Raw genomic sequence first — 20,536 nt, 5'->3', positions numbered from 1 at the left:
TTATTAGTCTAACTTGCACGTACATAAGTTAATTGAGACAAAACTATAATCAAGCTTTTGGACACTAGCTCTTGAAATTAGCTTATTGTTTAACAATTTTTTTTCACTATTTCTACAATATCTTGCTCGTCTTGACTCCAATGTGAGTCTATGAGCAGTTATCTATATTATATATAAGAAAATTCCCCTCTTTAAACTAGACTTTTATGTGGTTCAGAAATACCTATAAACCTTACGTTTAATAAGGAAAAAAACTTGAGGACAACCCGGTAAAAATATATCTCAAATTCCACTTAAAATGTCTACAAAATAGGATACTCTCCTACTAATCCATGTCTTCAAAACAAACTTATCCAAATTTTGTTTTAAAAAGGAAAATTATGGCGCTAGACAAAAAAAAAAAAAAAAAACCTCATCGCACGTGCAAAGCACACGTGATGAGACTAATTTTAAAGATGATTAAGTTATCTTTGATTTGACAAATTATCATCAAACCGAGTTGATTGCTATCAAACTCGGGAAAAATGTTTTTAAAGATGGATTTTTTTATTTAAAAAGATGAAATTTGATACTTTGGTGAATTTTTGAGTTCATTTAACTATCGATCAACTCAATTAAAGTTTGGTCCACAAAGGGCATTCTAGTCATTTTGACCATTGATTTATAATATTGATTATTCCAACATCTGACTGGAATAAATTAATTTATTTTTGTCATTTTATAACCCTAACGTGAAAAACATAATTTTTGGTTTTTTTTACACTTAAAACTATAATGGACAAAATAATATCAATATATACATCGTGACATGCCATTATTTATTAATGATAGCAAAATCTTTTTCAATTTCAAATCCCTTTGAACATGAACCAATAAGTTGTATTTGATTAAGTCTTTCCAAATCCAATACACAAATGAGACCAAAATGAGCAACACAAACTAAGCAAACAATGAGACAATAACTATGATGAGGAATTGCAATTTGAAAATGCCTACTTTGGGCCTTTTATCATTTTCATATGGTACCCTGCAAATAGAAAACACGGTGCGCTTGCTTGATAAATTTTTTGGATATATTGGATACAAGGTTGCGAGATGATGAAAATTATTCAATACTACAAGAGTAATGTTCACTTCTCTCATATGAATGTGGATTGTATTCTTCCTTATCGTTACCTATGATTCATACTTTTGGACAAATCAATTAGGGAAAAAACTAATACTTAATTAATTTGAGGTAATTTGAGCTTCCTTAGAATTCAATTTGAATAATATTTCACATTACTTATAGTCCAAGAGCATCACTAACTTTATACAAGGTTATGCATAACAGATAACAACATAACAGATAACTTTGTGAACCATTAGACTTTCTAATTCTATGGACTCAAAAAGCTATAACTGAAATAACAATTCAAATTTGATAACAATTTGAACGTTAAATTTTTTTTTTTTTTTTAAAAGCCAAAAATTATTTGCTCCTCGCAATATCAGATATCTCCCTGGTAAATGTCCTTTATTAAACAAGTTCTTCACATACGTGAGAGAGTAGTGAATCCCACCATATATAAATTTAATTAATAAGACTTATTATTACGTAAGAAGAGCGGAATACTAAATAAGTACTCGTGAGATGGGTTTGAGTTATTGTAGATTTTATTCTAAAAATTTTACCTAAAAAGTGACAGGTTACAAGGTCAAATCATACATTTCAAACAACTACTTCACCTTATTGGTAGTTTCAAGTACTTTTCCAACATTTGAAAGTGTGGTGGGCCTTTTTGTGATTTTGGGGCTGGACTGCCTCTTGTTGTACTGAGACCCAAGTGTTTTGGATTAGAGAGTTAGGACAGGCCCAATTTCAATTCACCTTGGTCTAGCTTGTGCACAATCTATAACCCATTTGCCGAAACTTCGATCACATACCCATGGTAGGTGAAGCTGTTACAAGAGGGTTACGATAGACACATACAATATGACAATAAAGGCAATATGCTTCCTGTTAAACAGAATAAATGAGGAATCCTTAAGCAAAGTAGCAAAAAGGACAGTATAAGAGACATGTTATAAGTGAGATTACAAAGGTGAGAAAGGAAACAATCTTGATAAATGGCAAAATCAAAAGGAAAATGTTAGTCTGCCATGTTTAATTGTGTTACAGGACTAAGGCCAAGGAGGGGACCACTCCCTTAACATGAATAACCTTGTCTGCTATAGAAATTATCCACTTTAAGGGAATGGGCCTGAATGACTTGTACCCAAATAAATCATTTACCCTTAGCAGAGGGTAGGCTTTTAGAAGGACAGAAGGGATTAGCCTATTGGTGCATACCTACCATTCTACACTTTCTATTGTTTCTTCCTGGTTCTCTCTTTCCCCTTTGTTTTTGTTATTTTTTTTATTCTTTCTCTCTTCTTTTCTTTTCTCAGTGCTTGCCCATGTAGTGATGTTGTGATTCTCTCCTAGTGGTTACTATTGCCATCCCCCCTCCTACTGTGCACGACAAGGGTCCTTTATATACTGCTTATCATGACTGACTTTTACCATTTTAGCTTTTAACTACTTTTGTTTGGTTTGGGTGTCCTTGCCAACCACCACTGGTTTGTCAACTGTCCAGCCACCACCACTTACCTGTATTGGCTGCGCCATTCCCCATCACCAAATGTTGAGGGCCATTTGTGAGAATCCAGGTGGAAAGAAAGAAAGCCCAATAACAAGGGCAGCAAAGAATTGGCAAGGCAGACAGTAAAACCATCAGGCCCAAGCGGCAGGAATAATGGATCACAGGTCCAAGAAATAAACAAATGGGCATTGAAGAGGCAAGTGAGCTTAAAGAAGCCCAGAAAAAGAGAAATAGCATCCCATGGGCAGTGTATGATGTAGAAAAGTGAGAAAGGGCTGCCGCAGGCCCAAAGTAATGCAAACTAAGAAAGTAAGGAGTTTATGGCAGGCCCATGAACCCCAAGGATGAGAATAAGGTTATTGGGCCAGGGAAGCCCAATGAAGTTAGTAAAAGCCCATGGGAATGCAGAATTAGCAAAAGAACTGAGGAAACTCAAAGAAAATAAATGAGCCAAGGATGCTAAAGGAAAAGACAAAAAGGACATAAGAGCCCATAAATAAAAGGAAACCAATGGCCATACCAAGCCATTGGGAGAAAGAGTAAACGGCTGGCCTAAAGAGGTCCAGTAAGATTAAATCATTACAGCAGGAATAATAGAACAATATGGCAAGAAATGAGGGAAACCAAGGAGTGGACCAAAGAAATGTAAGGCCCATCATCAAATAAAGCCCAGCTCCTGAAAGGAGAGGGAAAACAAAAAGCAGCCCATATAAAAGGTCAAAAAACACGGACAGCGAGCCTCCAGACCACGACAGACGAATAGGCAGCAGGCAGATTTTGGACACATATGGAATGATGGCATGCGTAAGGCCCAGGCACCACCAGCCTGTACCCAGCCAATATAGAGCATGGTGAGGTCGGGGGGTCGGAGATTCAGAGGGCATGGTTTGGAGGTGGGGAGAGGGGAAAAATCTATTTTGAAGGTTCCAGCTCAGGCTCTTTCGGGGAGGTGTCCTGTTGGGATGGCTTACTACCTAAAAGAGGCAAGCTGAGTTGGAACCATTAGGTGCATGCCATGAGGGATAGGAAGAGAGAAATAACCTAAACTGTAGCAGGAAAGGGTGCCACGGCAGACAAGCAAACAAAATACTCTTCCTTATCTAGTGATGGGAGGGTGACACACAGACGGAACAGTGATGGTCGGCCGGTACACCCAGACCAGACAAAGGGAGTTAAGGGCTAAAACAGTAAAATCTAGTCACGGTAGGCACTATAAAAGGAGGGTCTTGCCGTGAACAGAAGGGAGGGAACGACGGGAACTTCGACTAAGAGATAGAAAACTTAAAAAGAAATAGTAAAGTAACGAGTGGGAAAAGAAAGAAAGAAAACCACAAGAAAGAAAGAAAAAAGTGAGAATTAGAATGGTAGGCATGCACCGGTAGATTGGTCCCTTCTCTCCCTCATGAAATTTGGCTCTCTGTGAAAACCTCAAGAGCATCTGTGCAGAAAAACCACTCAGGCCCGTTTCCCTCAGGGCAGTTAATCTCCACGGCAGGACTCTTTCCTAAGAGATTGACTGCGTTGAGAAGGAACGTTCTTTCCTTTGTGGCTCTGCTCCCGCGGATTGGATTTTGGTTGATTTCCCTAATATTCTGACTAACCCATGCGTATTAATATTTAATATCCTCTGTTATGTTCTTTCCCTTCCGTAAAGAAAATGATTAATATTGCTGTTGTAATTGAGTTCAAGGGCTGTTTGGTCATTTCCCACTGAGTGGCTAGATATTTTTGTTTATTTTATTATTATTATGTCTGTTTGCCACGACTTGCCTAAAACAGTTTTGCCTGTCGTGAACACGTTCTTGACAGACCTGACCTAGTTTGCACACAAGCCGGAATAACTTAAGTTGAAGCTGGACCGGTCCCAACTCCCTTATCCAGAAAACTTGGGCTTAGTGCAGCAAGAGGCAAACCAACACCACTAGCACAGCCCACCACCTTACACCAAACAAAGAAGATTATTTTGTTTACTTGCTCACCATGGCATTCTTATCCACCATAGCAAGGGTGTTCTCTTTCTATCCCTCATGGCATGCATCAAATGGTTCTAACTCATCCTTACTTCTTTTGGGTGGTAAGTCATCCCAGCAGGACATTACCCTCAAAAGAATTTGAGCAGGAACCCTAGAATAGGCTTTCCCTTCTCTCTACTGCCAGACTATACCCCCCTCTTACCTCTGGCCCATGACTCACCACTCCTGTATTGGTTGGGTACAAGCTAGTGGTGTCTGGGCCTTGCACATGCTCCAATTCTGCGTACGTCCAAAGCTTGTCCATTGCTCATGCATTTGTCGTGTTCTAGAGTCTCGTTTGTGCATTCTACTGCTCATCCTTGACCTCTTACTGCGTGAACTGTATTCCTTACAGCTTGCTTCTCTCAATGGCTGGGCCTTGTTGGATTGTGGGCTTTTCTTTCTTTAGCCTACTCTTTTGCTCATTCTGTAGTCTTGCTACCAGTCTTGCCATATTCCTTTGCTATTCTTGTTGTGGTGTTACTTGACCCCAGCTTGCTGGGCCTTTTCTAGGCCTGCTACGTATTCCTCTCTCAACTGGCTATGATGACCCAGTATGGTCATTGGATTCATACTTATGCTACTTTGGGCTTTCTTGACCCGTTGCATTGCTTGTGAGCTTCTTTGTCCCATTTCTTTCCTCTTTGGGCATCCTTGGCCCATTTGCTTTCCTTGGGCGTCTTTGGCCCATTTTGTAATTCTGCATTCCCATGGGCTTTTACTAATTCTTTTGGGCTTCCCCAGCCCAATTACTTCATTACTTCAGGCTTGCTGTGGTCCATTCTTGCTTTTCTACATCACATAATGCCCATGAGTTTATTACTTCTCTCTCTAAGCTCCTTTAGGCCCATTTGCTTTCCTCAAGGCCCATTTATTTACTTTATGGGCCTATAATCCATTATTCCTGCCATTCGGGCTTAATGGTTCTTCTATCAATCCACTAACTTTTCTCTGTCCATATTGTTGTGCTTCTTCCTACTACTGGGCTTCCAAAATGAGCATCAACAAAAAGTAACAAATTATTAAACACAAATTTGATTTGTTTAATATTATTCATAATTGCAAAATGAATGATGAAATTTATATATCTATAGCTTTTACCTTTTGTGGTGTACCTCTGTATTAGAACAACTTTTTATCTCCCTTGTGTGTATGTCTTTGTATGTTTCTTTTAAAAAAAACTAGAATTTCTCAAATATAATGCTTCACTAGGTTAACCCATAGCATTTACTCAATTCTATATCAATTATTGTATATTTTCATCATAGCATTACAAAATTTCTCTTATATTACTGTTTACGTTTATGTTTGTGTTGTTCCTTGATGAATCAAAGAAAATTTGTGTTTTGAGACGTTTCCAATGACTCATTATTTTTACTAATACATGATCATTTGATTATATTTAAATTAATATTAAACTATAATAAAATTGGACACTTGTTTACAAAATATGCTAAATATTTTACTTTTTTAATATACTGTTTTTGCAATATCTTGTTGGTCTTGACTTCGATCTAGGCTTGTGAGCAATTATTTTAAAGGGAATTTAGTTAAAAAAGATGTAAGCTTGAATTTATCCTTATCAAAATGGTCAAGTTTTTGGTCAAACCCAAATTTGACCGATGTCAAACTTGAGAAAAATGTTTTGGAATATGGATTTTGATGTAAAAAGATGAAATTTGGTGGTTTATTGAAATTTTGAATTCATTTAACCATCGGCCAACTATGTTAAAATTTGGTCCACGAAAGGCATTTTAGTCATTTTGAACATTAATTCATACAATTAATTATTTCAACATCCAATTGAAACAAATTTAGTTATTTTTGTCATTCCAATATTATTAATGTGAAAAAAATTATTTTTGAAATCAGATTGGGATATTTACAAGTAGTATGAGGGATGATAAAATATGGTACCAATATTTGTCAACTGCTTTGAAGCCTACCATTTCTTTATAATTTCCGAAGACAGACAGACAAAATATTCAAGACCTTACACTTTAAGCATAAGAATTGTGGTTTAATAGGCTTCTTTCAAACCCAATATAAATGATACCAGGATTGAAAACACGTAGTAACTAGACATTAATACATCAATTCTGATGAAAAACTCTAATTTGAAAATGCCTACTTTAGACCATTTATCACTATAACACAATGCCTTATACATATGAAAACACTAGTATTTTAGCTTGCTTAGTAGTTTTTTGTGTGGATAAATTAGATGTGAGGTGATTAGATGAAGAAAATTAATCAATACCACGAGAGCAATGTTCACTTCTCTTATATGAATGGTGGATCCTATAATGAATTTAATTATTAAGACTTACTATGACATAACAAGAGGAAGTGTAGAACCCAAATTACTAAATAGTTACTTGTGGGATGTGATTAAGTTGGTGTAGATTTTAGTCTAAATACCTTAACAAGTAAATAAAACTAAATAAGAAATTAGGAAAAGAAAACCTGTATAAAGAACAAGGAATCACAAGTAAGGGGATTCTTTGAGGAACTTCATAACAATAAACATACACATATGTATGAGAGAATTTTTATGTAATGTTATGATGGAAAATATTCAGTTATTGACATATAATCGAGTAAATGATATGGGTTTACCTAGTGAATTTTGATATTTGAGAAATGCTAGCTTATTTAGGGAAAGGTGAAAGTAGAGATATATAAATTTTATCATTGATTATGCAATTCTGAAGTAATATTAAACAAAGCAAATTTGTGTTTGATAATTTGCTACTTTCAAATGCGGAAATAAGTACTTGAAAATGCCAATAAGGTGAAATAGTTGTTAACATATTTTTGGTTATCTTTGAATTTATTCAACTGGTTTTGTCTATTTTGATTTACTCTTATGCTTTTAATGAAAAAAAAAAATAGTCTAGGAACTTAGATGAGTCCACAAGTAATCATGATATTTGAGTAAAATCTTGTTAAATTATTTAGTAACTTATGGATAAATAAATAAATAAATAAAAAGTAAAAATAAAATGGTTTCTAACAAGTAACAACTATACATGGGTGTACAATCCACACACATATTTCTTGAACACTAAGTTAACCAATTTAGAGTGGGCCCTGGCTAGTGGTTGAAAATTTTGATTATTATTTTTTGATTTTTTTTTTATTTTTATTTTTTGTTAAGGTCAAAAGGGTTACTGTGAACCTTCATATATATATATATATATATATATTTAGAGTGGGCCCTGGCTAGTGGTTGAAAATTTTGATTATTATTTTTCGATTATTTATTTATTTATTTTTTTGGTTAAGGTCAAAAGGGTTACTGTGAACCTTCATATATTAAAACATTGTTTGAAAAGTTATGTTAAGTTTCAAAGTTTAACATATGTAATTCTTTAGAGGTTGTTAAGATTTGGAGGTTATTTGCACTTGTGATTCTACCTTGTAGCAATTCCTCACATATAAGATTATTTAAAAAAAAAAAAAAAATTGAATTGAGGGAGAAAGATATTAGCTATGTTTGAGGAAATTGTTTTCTTCAGCCTATACTTCAATGTTATATAGAGTTAGATAAAAAGAAATTGTTATACTATCACTCTTTGTTGTTTTGTGCATTCCGTCTCCCAATCAAACTCTGCCTTTTGTTTTCATGTATGAAAGATAAACACAAACATATGTATAAGAGAATTGTTATGTAATGTTATGATGAAAATATTATTGATATATAATTGAGTTAATATTATGGTTTAACCTAGTGAATCTTGATATTTGAGAAATGCTAGCTTATGAAAAGGTAAAGATATATAAATTTTTTCATTCATTATCCAATTTTGAAGTAATATTAAACAAACACAAAAAAATTGTGTTTGATAATTTGCTGCTTTCAAATGCTGAAAAAATTCTTGAAATGCCAATAAGGTGAAATTGTTGTTTCAAATTTATGAGTATTGACTTGAACTTGTAACCTGTCACCTGAAATATATATATATAAAAGACACTTGTTACAGCACCAAGATTCGACCTCTAGGCTCTATAATATTAACACAAATATAAATTTAGAAAACTCACTTGATTTGTTTGGACTAGCAAAATGGATGCTACAAAACTTATTTTCTTGTGGAAGTAGGCTCTTATAATGTTCATAGTGGGGATGGATTGAGAAGTCTTAAATCCAGTAGTGGCAAGTATAGACAACAAAACATACCTGAAAAAGGAAACCACCCAATATGCAAAGCAAGGGCTATTAATAGAGCATTTATTTTTTAACAAAGTACAAATGAAGGCCTTAATTAAATAAAATTAAAAGTTCAATGACTCAAATGGATGAAAGTGAAGTTAGGGGTGTAGAATGAATTTTGATCAAAATTACAGAGTGTAATATAATTTAGCCTTAAAAAATGTGACATACATGATACACCATTAGGTGAATCGAGGTTTTAATCCCCTTCTCTCAAACTTTCCAATTTTTTTTTTTTTAAATCATTGGATAATAGTGTACGGACATTGTAAGGGAATTTTATATTTTTCAAGTCAACAATCATGTTGCTTCTATGGATGACCTGCTTGTTATTACTTCACTGCTTACTCCACATGTTCTTTTGGATGCTCAAAACTTTAGCACCTTGTGTTTTCTGCATTCATTGGATTTGTCAAAAGTCTTGCCAGTCTTGTCAAAAGTCTTTAGTTAGTCGAGATTGCACTTGTGTTTGATGCTGTTAGAAATACTTGGTTGTCGACTTGTATAGTTTTATTTGAAGTGGTATTATCGAGGGTGTATATTGACCTATTTTTTAAGCATATATTACATTATATAGAATAAGATCCTTGTCAAGTGAGAGTTTAGTGACTTTAATCATTTATAAACCTCAAGCACAAAACACTATTTGAGCCTAAGACTTGTTACGGTATAGAATTCACTAGTAGTTTTGTAGTGCGTGCTTAAGCATAGCTTATATTTCACAATAAACTATTAATAAGGCAAGACTTATTTTTTGCAAAAGGAGTTTGTTCCTAAAGGAAGCAAAAGGTTTAAGAAGAAAAGAAAATTCAAAAGTCATAGAAGTGATTGAAAAAGTAACAAGAGTACCTATGTTAAGCCTAATGTCAAGGTCAAAACAAAACAAATCTTTTGCTATCACTGCAAGAAACCATAACATAAAAGATCTAAATGTAATTCTGTTTTGAGATCCCATGAGAATCAACCTAAAGGCTTTTCGCAATCTAATTTTCAAGGAAATTAATACCACTATTATTAAGCTTGGATTTTGGTGGGCCAATTCAAGAGTTATTGCTCATACTTCTAATATATACCTTGCAGAGGTTTAAGGAGCCACCGAAAATAGATTGTATACGTTAAATTTATATTGGAAAGGATGAAACAAGATTGAAGGTATTGAAGTTTTTTTTGAAATAAATATAAAGAGTGAATCTAATTTTAAGTTAGTTGATTAGAGTTTTAGGATAAATTTATTATAGGTTTATATATTAGAAAAACTTGGTTATGATTTTTATTTAGGAAATGAATGGCTTTTATGAAGAAAAATGATGTAGTAGTACTATATGAATTTCGAAATAATTTCAAGTCCATTTATATGGCAATAGAGTGTAATGTTTATGTTTCTGGGAAAGATAATACAACTTATTTTTGGCACTTAAAATTGGGATATGTTAGTAAACAAAATTTGAAAAATTAAGTTGGATTTTGTTAAGTGATGTCACATTAGAATATCATCCAACATGTGAAAGTTGCACTGAAGGAAAAATGACTAAAAGAGATCACTCTTCTTAAGTTTTGGAGCGGGTTGATACTGATGTTTATAAAGCTATGAATATAATTGTTGGAGGAGGATATCATTATTAATTTTATTGATCATTTCTCTAGATATGAAAATTGCTTATTTGATAAAACAAAAATGGGGAGGCTATAGAGAAGTTTATCACTAAAATATTTTATGTTGAAAAATGTACAAACAATTTTGATAAATCTATTAATTCAAATAGAGGTGGTGAGTATGTCTCAGGTGATTTTGAGGTTATTTTGCTAATAAAATTTGTCTCAAATACTCGCTAAAAAGGTTAGATCTATAATAGAAACAACATATTTGCCAACTTCATTTTGGGGTGACTATATTCCAATTGCTATGCATATCCTAAATAGAAGTCTCACTAAAGCCTCAGGGAAAACACCTCATGAGTTGCTTATTGGTAAGAGCTAGCTTATTTCATATAAGGATGTATTGCTTATGTTTCATTTTTTATTCTAATAAGGATAAGCTGTCATATGAAATAAAAAGGAGTGTTATGGCAAGTTAATCACAAAGGTCTAGAGTATATAGGTTTATATGATCTCAAAGTCGAGTTATTTTGGAAATGTAAAATTCTTGGAGGATCATTTTGAAATTGAGGGTACCAATGATTTTCAAGAGAAATTTTTGGAAGAATTTTTGGAAGAAAATAGGGATATAGAGTTGATAATGGTAAAAACTATAGATCCAACGCCTTTGAAAGGAAGTACTCAAATTTCTGTGGGATTTGATATGCCTAATATTATCATCTTTATAATAGTGAAAACTATTAGAAGACACTAATCTTAAAAAAAAAAGGGGGGGGGGGGTGTCCTAGACACTCATAAAAAGACACAAAGGGATGAAAGTTGGATGCAAATGAATTTTAATAGAAAGAGAGATGTTTTAGGAAAAGTGGAAAGATTTAAAGCCAGAGTAGTGGCCAAGGGTTATACTCAGGATGAGAATTAGATATGCACGACAAAAAATTATATGGGTTGAAAGAATCTTGTGTTATGTGAAGAAAGTTTCTACTATTCTTGATATTCCTACACCATATGTGGATATATTCTTCCAATAGTAATTGATATTGAGATGCTTGTTGTAGTCAAACAATGGCCATTCAAATTTTGAAATGAAGGACCTCAATGAAGCATCAAATATTTTGAGCATTAAAATTAAACGAGGCTAGATGAATAAAAAGTTTAGTTTCTCCCAAGAAAAATATATCAACACGAAAAATATTATGTGGTTGACTTTTTAAGTGGGAGGTTTCCCTATCATAATTTTCATTTTTTTTTTGTTTTTTTTTTTTTGTTTTGAAATAGTCGGCAAAACAAAATTTGGCTTCCCCTTTTTTCCAAAGGCTTGTCTTTTGTGTTATTAAAAGCACATGAATTGAGAATGAGGCCATGTTAGGCCAAGTGGGAGACTTTTAGAATAATGTGGCCCAACATGATATTTTATTATCAATAATTAATTATTCAAAATTTCTTGTGAAATTTTGCAATATTTTTATCATGTAAAATATTGGAATATTGAAATATGTCTACTTGATATTGTAGACTAAGATTATGAATCATTCCATCATAGTCCTTGACTTGACCATGTCCATCATGATGTAGCCTATTCTGATAGGTACATTGTTGGACCGTGGTGGAAAGGAGGTGCAAGTTAAAATTTCTCAGACTATGGAAGACAATAAGGGCTAGTCTTTCAATGGTTAGTGCATAATAATCTCGGAAGTCCTTCCACAATGAGACTCATGCACGTTGAGTGTTGGCCTTAATAAACTTATCGCGTCATTGCCAGTAACTCGGCCTCCTATAAGAGGTGTTGTCATTATAGTGATTCTGGATATGAACGATAGATGAATCCATGTGTTAGTATGGAGTTACAAAAGTAATGACATGTTAATGAACTTATTCATTAATGAATCTAATTAATGAAGTTGTTTATTAATGAATGTAAAATATCTGTTACATGAATTGTTATTACAATAGAAAAGATTTTATGGCTAGTCATGTCCTTTCTGAATATTATATATATTGTCAAGGCCACACTTGCAAGGGGTGTGAGAAGAGGAAAGAAAGCTCTTATTAATCCTGACCAATTGGGGAGAGCATCCTAATTGCTTGTGAGGTCCTTGAATAATATAATTTAGTACGTAAATTTCTCACATCTTATTGTTGATTTTTATTACATATGTACATGATATAATTGTTAATAGATAGATGTATTATATTTGTTGCTCTTGAATTATTACTTTTTAAGTATAATTCCTACAGTCTCGAGCATGTAGGCTCTGCTTATATTTATGATGACTTGTCTTTATCTTTATATATATGGTTAAATATTTCGCCGTTATCATATGTGATATTGTTGTGTTATATGTTAAGAATATAATAAATAGTTATTGATAAATGGTTGCAACAAATGCAACATAGCATTGCTAATAGTATTAGATAAGTATCATTTATCTTTTTGATTTAATTTTAAGTTTTGTAGTGGGTGTTAGATTTCTCAATATCTAAAATTATAAGTTAATATAGCTTTCATTAATTTGAAGCTCAAACATTATGACACCCCTTCGGTTAATCACATGGATGAGTTAGGATTTGGAGAGCAAGTTAATTATAATAATAATAATAATAATAATAATAATAATAATAATAAGGATTATGTTCCAAAGCTCAAACATGATGACACCCCTTCGGTTAATCACATGGATGAGATGGGACTTTGAAAGCAAATGTTTTTTACGTGTCCACATCCCATGGATAGACACCTTTTTTTTTTAAACAAAGAAATCAAAGTGATAAATACTAATTGATTAAATTCTTCTTTATGCCCCAACGGATACAAGATAAATTTAATTGATTGAAAGATTTGTCATAAATTACATTTATAAATTCTTGAATGTTATTAAAAGAATTAATGGCCAAAAGAATTGGGTTTTAATGCACATATTATACGTGTTGTGTTTTACAAAGAGATGGTAAACTCCACTGGTTCTTTGAATATGGATTATATCATGAAAAGCTATATACTTTTGAGACTCAGTTATGCAGAGTGGAAATATAGGTTTGATTTGTAAATGCGATTTTATGATTATAGTTCTTCTTTTAAATTAGAGTGTCCACCTAAGCCCAATGAGGAATCTGTTAAGTCGGATAAAATCTCATATAGTAAATGGATTGAGGCAGATAACAAAATGAAAATTTTGATGCTGGGATATATGGTCGATTCATTGACAGTTAGCTATATGTATTACCCTAGTGCTAAATCCATAGATGATAGTTTGGAAGTGAGGTTTGGAAAGAAGTCTAGTGCTTAGGAAAACTTCATTACATCTAAATTATCAAAATGAGAAGATGCTCATCAACATATGTTTAATATGATTGCCTTAGCTAATGACTTAGGCCTTCAAGAAAGACCGATAGATGATAAAACAAAAATTCCTACACTTGATCACCTCTTATCTAAGGTCATGACTCAAGCGGATGCAAAATTGAGAGTTAACAAATTTTCAGTTAACATTGTTGAACAAAAGGAGTTTGTTCCTAAAGGAAGCAAAAGGTTTAAGAAGAAAAGAAAATTCAAAAGTCATAGAAGTGATTGAAAAAGTAACAAGAGTACCTATGTTAAGCCTAATGTCAAGGTCAAAACAAAACAAATCTTTTGCTATCACTGCAAGAAACCATAACATAAAAGATCTAAATGTAATTTTGTTTCGAGATCCCGTGAGAATCAACCTAAAGGCTTTTCACAATCTAATTTTCAAGGAAATTAATACCACTATTATTAAGCTTGGATTTTTGTGGGCCAATTCAAGAGTTATTGCTCATACTTCTAATATATACCTTGCAGAGGTTTAAGGAGCCACCGAAAATAGATTGTATAAGTTAAATTTATATTGGAAAGGATGAAACAAGATTGAAGGTATTGAAGTTTTTTTTGAAATAAATATAAATAGTGAATCTAATTTTAAGTTAGTTGATTAGAGTTTTAGGATAAATTTATTATAGGTGTTATATACTAGAAAAACTTGGTTATGATTTTTATTTAGGAAATGAATGGCTATTATGAAGAAAAATGATGTAGTAGTACTATATGAATTTCGAAATAAGGCAATAGAGTGTAATGTTTATGTTTTTGTGAAAGATAATACAACTTATTTTTGGCACTTAAAATTGGGATATGTTAGTAAACAAAAGTTGAAAAATTAAGTTGGATTTTGTTAAGCGATGTCACATTAGAATATTATCCAACATGTGAAAGTTGCATTGAAGGAAAAATGACTAAAAGAGATCACTCTTCTTAAGTTTTGGAGAGGGTTGATATTGATGTTTATAAAGCTATGAATATAATTGTTGGAGGAGGATATCATTATTAATTTTATTGATCATTTCTCTAGATATGAAAATTGCTTATTTGATAAAACAAAAATGGGGAGGCTATAGAGCAGTTTATCACTAAAATATTTGATGTTGAAATATGTACAAACAATTTTGATAAATCTATTAATTCAAATAGAGGTGGTGAGTATGTTCAGGTGCTTTTGAGGTTATTTTGCTAATAAAATTTGTCTCAAATACTCCCTAAAAGGTTAGATCTATAATAGAAACAACATATTTGCCAATTTCATTTTGGGGTGACTATATTCCAGTTGTTATGCATATCCTAATTAGAAGTCTCACTAAAGCCTCAGGGAAAACACCTCATGAGTTTCTTATTGGTAAGAGCTGGCTTATTTCATATAAGAATGTATTGCTTATGTTTCATTTTTTATTCTAATAAGGATAAACTGTTATATGAAATAAAAAGGAGTGTTATGGCAAGTTAATCACAAAGGTCTAGAGGATATAGGTTTATATGATCTCAAAAGTCGAGTTATTTTGGAAATGTAAAATTCTTGGAGGATCATTTTGAAGTTGAGGGTATCAATGATTTTCAAGAGAAATTTTTGGAAGAATTTTAGGAAGAACGAAGGGATATAGAGTTGATAGTGGTAAAAGCTATCTATCCAACGCCTTTGAAAGGAAGTACTCAAATTTCTGTGGGATTTGATATGCCTAATATTATCATCTTTATAATAGTGAAAACTATTAGAAGACACTAATCTAAAAAAAAAAAAGGTGTCCTAGACACTCATAAAAAGACACAAAGGGATGAAAGTTGTTGGATGCATATGAATTTTAATAGAAATAGAGATGTTTCAGGAAAAGTGGAAAGATTTAAAGCCAGATTAGTGGCCAAGGGTTATACTCAAGATGAGAATTAGATATGCACGTCAAAAAATTATATGGGTTGAAAGAATCTTGTGTTATGTGAAGAAAGTTTCTACTATTCTTGATATTCCTACACCATATGTGGATATATTCTTCCGATAGTAATTGATATTGAGATGCTTGTTGTAGTCAAACAATGGCCATTCAAATTTGGAAATGAAGGACCTCAATGAAGCATCAAATATTTTGGGCATTAAAATTAAACGAGACTAGATGAATAAAAAGTTTAGTTTCTCAAGAAAAATATATCAACAAGAAAAATATTATATGGTTGAATTTTTTAAGTGGGAGGTTTCCTTATCATATTTTTCAATCTTTTTTTTTTTTTTTTTTTTGAAATAGTCAGCAAAACAAAATTTAGCTGACCCTTTTTTCCAAAGGCTTGTCTTTTGTGTTATTAAAAGCACATGAATTGAGAATGAGGCCATGTTAGGCCAAGTGGGAGACTGTTAGAATAATGTGGCCCAACATGATATTTTATTATCAATAATTAATTAGTCAAAATTTCTTGTGAAATTTTGCAATATTTTTATCATGTAAAATATTGGAATATTGAAATATGTCTACTTTATATTGTAGACTAAGATTATGAATCATTTCATCATAGTCCTTGATTTGACCATATCCATCATGATGTAGCCTATTCTGATAGGTACATTGTTGGACCATGGTGGAAAGGAGGTGCAAGTTAAAATTGCTCAGACTATGGAAGACAATAAGGGCTAGTCTTTCGATGGTTAGTGCACAATAATCTCGGAAGTCCTTCCACAATGAGATTCATGCACTTTTGAGTGTTGGCCTTAATAAACTTATCGCGTCATTGCTAGTAACTTGGCCTCCTATAAGAGGTGTTGTCATTATAGTAATTCTGGATATGAACGATAGATGAATCCATGTATTAGTATGGAGTTACAAAAGTAATGACATGTTAATGAACTTATTCATTAATGAATATAATTAATGAAGTTGTTTATTAATGAATGTAACATATTTTTACATGAATTGTTATTACAATAGAAAGTATTTTGTGGCTAGTCATGTCCTTTCTGAATATTATATATATTGTCAAGGCCACACTTGCAAGGGGTGTGAGAAGAGGAAAGAAAGCTCTTATTAATCCTGACCAGCTGGGGAGAGCATCCTAATTGCTTGTGAGGTCCTTGAATAATATAATTTAGTACATAAATTTCTCAAATCTTATTGTTGATTTTTATTACATGTGCGTGTTTTGATCTGATAATAAAAAACAATCATCATGGAGCGAATGCCATTGATCTGAAATATTATTTTATTTATAAAAAGTCATTCGTGTTTGTAACCTACATAGGCAATGGTGTTTGGATAAGAATGAAAAAAACCATAGTTCATATTAGACTAAGGATGCAGCTAAAGTTCCCACAACTTCATTAGGAAACATTGACAAAATATTAGTATTACATTTTAGTTTAATCTCTAGTTTCCTTCATAACAAAAATACAGTGTTGAATTTATGAAATTTGAATTCTTAAATTATGCAATCAAGAGATTTTTTGAGATGGACACTACCACCTTGGCCAAACCTCAAAGTGAACTTTGATGGCTCTGTTTTTCAAGACGAAAATTGCGCAGGCATGGGAGTCATTATCCGAGACTGGAATGGTCAAGTGGTTGCTTCTATGGCTAAAGCATTCCCACTACCTTTTTTGATGACAACAAGTGGAGGTCATAGCAGCTTCTAAAGCTCTTTGTCTCGCAAATGATCTTGGTTTATCATCCATTGTGTTATAAGGAGATTCCAAGATTACTATGGATGCTCTAGCAGGTGAGAACTCGTCTTTGGCAGAATATGGACATTTGGTTGACGAAGCAAATGAGCTAGCTAAGGATTTTGCATACATTGAATTCAGTCATGTATTGAGACAAAAGAATAGTGCAACCCATAACATTGCTAGACATGCAAGACATGTTAGTGAGTATTCAGTGTGGATGGAGGATGTTCCTCCACATCTTTTTTCTGTAATTCAAGCCGATTTGGCTTCTCTTTGAAAAAAATTACAATGTTTTTCTCAAAAAAAAAAAAAGAAAAAAAAAACAGAGAGATTAAAAAAAAAAGTGAAAATAATATGTAGATTAAGGGAATAGAGGGGGACGGGCCCTTAAACAGACATATATGTATTTATTGTAGTGGAAGTTTAAGGGCCCAGATCCATCAATTAAATGATTGCATAATTTCATAATTGTCATTATAGATATTCCCATTGTCATTATAGTGGAAGTTTAAGAATATAATTTGTTTTCATTTATTGAGAATATCAGGGGAATATTCATGTGTATAGATTTTACTTCATTCATTTGATAGATTTACCTCTAAGGCTGTGTTTGTTTCATGTAAGTGATTTTCCGGAAAATACTTATTTTCCGGAAATGCTATTTTCCGGAAAGGAAAATATTTTTAAATGTTTGGTTGCATTTCAGAAAATGTTGTGAAAAATATTTTCTGGTGTTTGGTTGTATGGTTGAAAATGCTATTTTCCTACAAATTTTTCACACGTTAATTCAACCCATGGCAGCAAACTCCGACAATCAAAAGCCACAACCACCAAAACACCACCACCACACCACCACAACAACAACAAAAATCAAAATCACACAAAAAACACATTTTCTCACCTGCCAAACAAATATATTTCATCCCTCAATTCAGAATCACAAATAAAACCCAGAAAAAAAAAAATCATAATCCGGTCAAATTGAGAGAAGAAGGAAGAGAGGGAGGACGATCGGTTTTAGGGTCGAGGACGATCGGTTTTGGGGTGCGACCATCGCGATCAGGGACGACGAATCGGTGCTGCGACTGCAGCGATCGGGGATGACGAATCTGGGTTTGCGATCGGGGACGACGAAGGGTGCGATTCGAACAGCGATCGGGGACGACAAAGGGTGCGATTCGAACGGTGATCGGCGCGAAGGCGAAGTCGAACGGCTCTGGGCTCTGGGTTCGTTCTCTTTCTGGGTGCGATCTCTCTGGCTAGAGCTTGGCTGGCCGGAGGCCTGTGCTCTCTCCCTCTCTTTTCTTCCTCTATCTCACTCAGCTCTCTCTCTCTCTCTCTCTCTCTCTCTCTCTCTCTCTCTCTCTCTCTCTCTCTTTGTTTTTCGGAAAATTGTATTTGAAGGTAAAATTAAAACGGAAATCAATTTACACCCAACACACGGTTAGCTGAAAACCATTTCCAGAAAATGCATTTTTCATGCGCAACCAAACACCCGTAAATACAGAAAAGCATTTCCGAAAATGGTTTTCACCCAAAACAACACACAGCCTTAGATGTCGGGATTATGTTCTGGCAATAGTCCTAGACTTAACAGGATGTTATTGTGTATATTGGGAGTATACTCCTTATCTCTCACAAAGGGGTGGGCTCCACCCCTATGTGAGAGGGAGGAAGTATAATCCAAGTCTCAGAGTATACAATAATTTTCCAGACTTAACCTCTCTTTCTTCTTCTCAAAAAAAAAAATCTCTCTTTCTTTATAATTATACTACTCACCAATTGCATAGAATCTTTGAAGTTTGTCATATTTATTATGATTATTTCCTTTGCAATTCTCTCAGTACTGGGATTATCACTTAGTGAGTGTTTGGATTGCGCTAAAACAAAGAGCACGTTTGCGTTTGTGCGTTTTGCTGAAAAAATGTGAGTCCCACAACACTGTTCATAGACCCACAAAAGTCATCCAAACACAGATTTCAATATAAATATGGGTCCCATAGCATTATTCACACATTTAAAAATTATTTTGCTTCAATGTTTTCAGTTTTTAGTAGTAAGCAGTATCCAAACAAACCCTTAGATTATCAAATTTTCAGCAAAATGGATTATCATATCATTATTTTAGCTTTGTTTTGGTTGAGAGACCATAATTTAATTTAAGATGTCTACTTTTTGTTCTTTCGATAGTTGGGGTGATGAGTGTTGGCTTGGTTAGCTTCTTTTGTATTTTTTTCTACCTTGAGACAGATTTTCTACTATTATAATGCTTAGACTGAACAAAAAATGCAAAAAAACAAAAGTACCATTTTGAATTTGAATGGATAAAAAAATAAATAAATAAACATTGAACAAGATACGTCATTAGCAAAAAGTGCAAAATATATGTAAAAGTTTGAATTAGAACGAAAAAAAAAAAAAGGTAATGTTCTATATATGACTCTAAAAAATTATCATTTTATACCTTACACCTTCCACCATGTTTGGAAAAAAAATATTGAAAGCAGAGTAATAATATAACCGTATCCTATGCTAACTAGAAAAAATAACAACATTTCCAATTCAATAATTTTTGTTACTAAATTTTCTCGAATTGTATTGATGGGAATTGAAATTAAATCAAACAACTTAGTGGAACCATAGCTCAATATAATTGTGGTTGCACGATTTTCCTGGCCCAACTTCTGTTGATCAGGCCTCGGCCCAAAACACAACCCACAATAAATACTTGTAGAGAATGGGTTAAAGAGCTTGGCCTCAGTGAAACTAGCCAATCTGATGCATGTAGTATACTGTTTGCAGAGAGAAATAAGAACGTAAAGAAGGATTCTTCAAGTCTGATTTTATTTCTTTTTCCTCTTACAATTCTGCCATCCCTTCTTTGAGGGACTTCATTACATTATATATTTCTCTCCTTTTCATCCCAGCCTTACACCTGTTAGTCATCCAAGCATCCACTCGAGCACCTGTCCCATCAGACGCCCTCCTCAGACCCTTTGTGAGTTGCAGAGGCCAAGGCGGTACTGTTCAGGGGTCTTTTCCTCATTAATGCGGCCAAGAGGGTGGTTGGGGCGCAATTAATGTGGTGGTAGCCTTCCG

This window comes from Quercus robur, chromosome 5 (assembly GCF_932294415.1).
Source record: "Quercus robur chromosome 5, dhQueRobu3.1, whole genome shotgun sequence".
NCBI lineage: Eukaryota > Viridiplantae > Streptophyta > Magnoliopsida > Fagales > Fagaceae > Quercus > Quercus robur.
Note: the sequence above shows the minus strand (reverse complement) of the source record.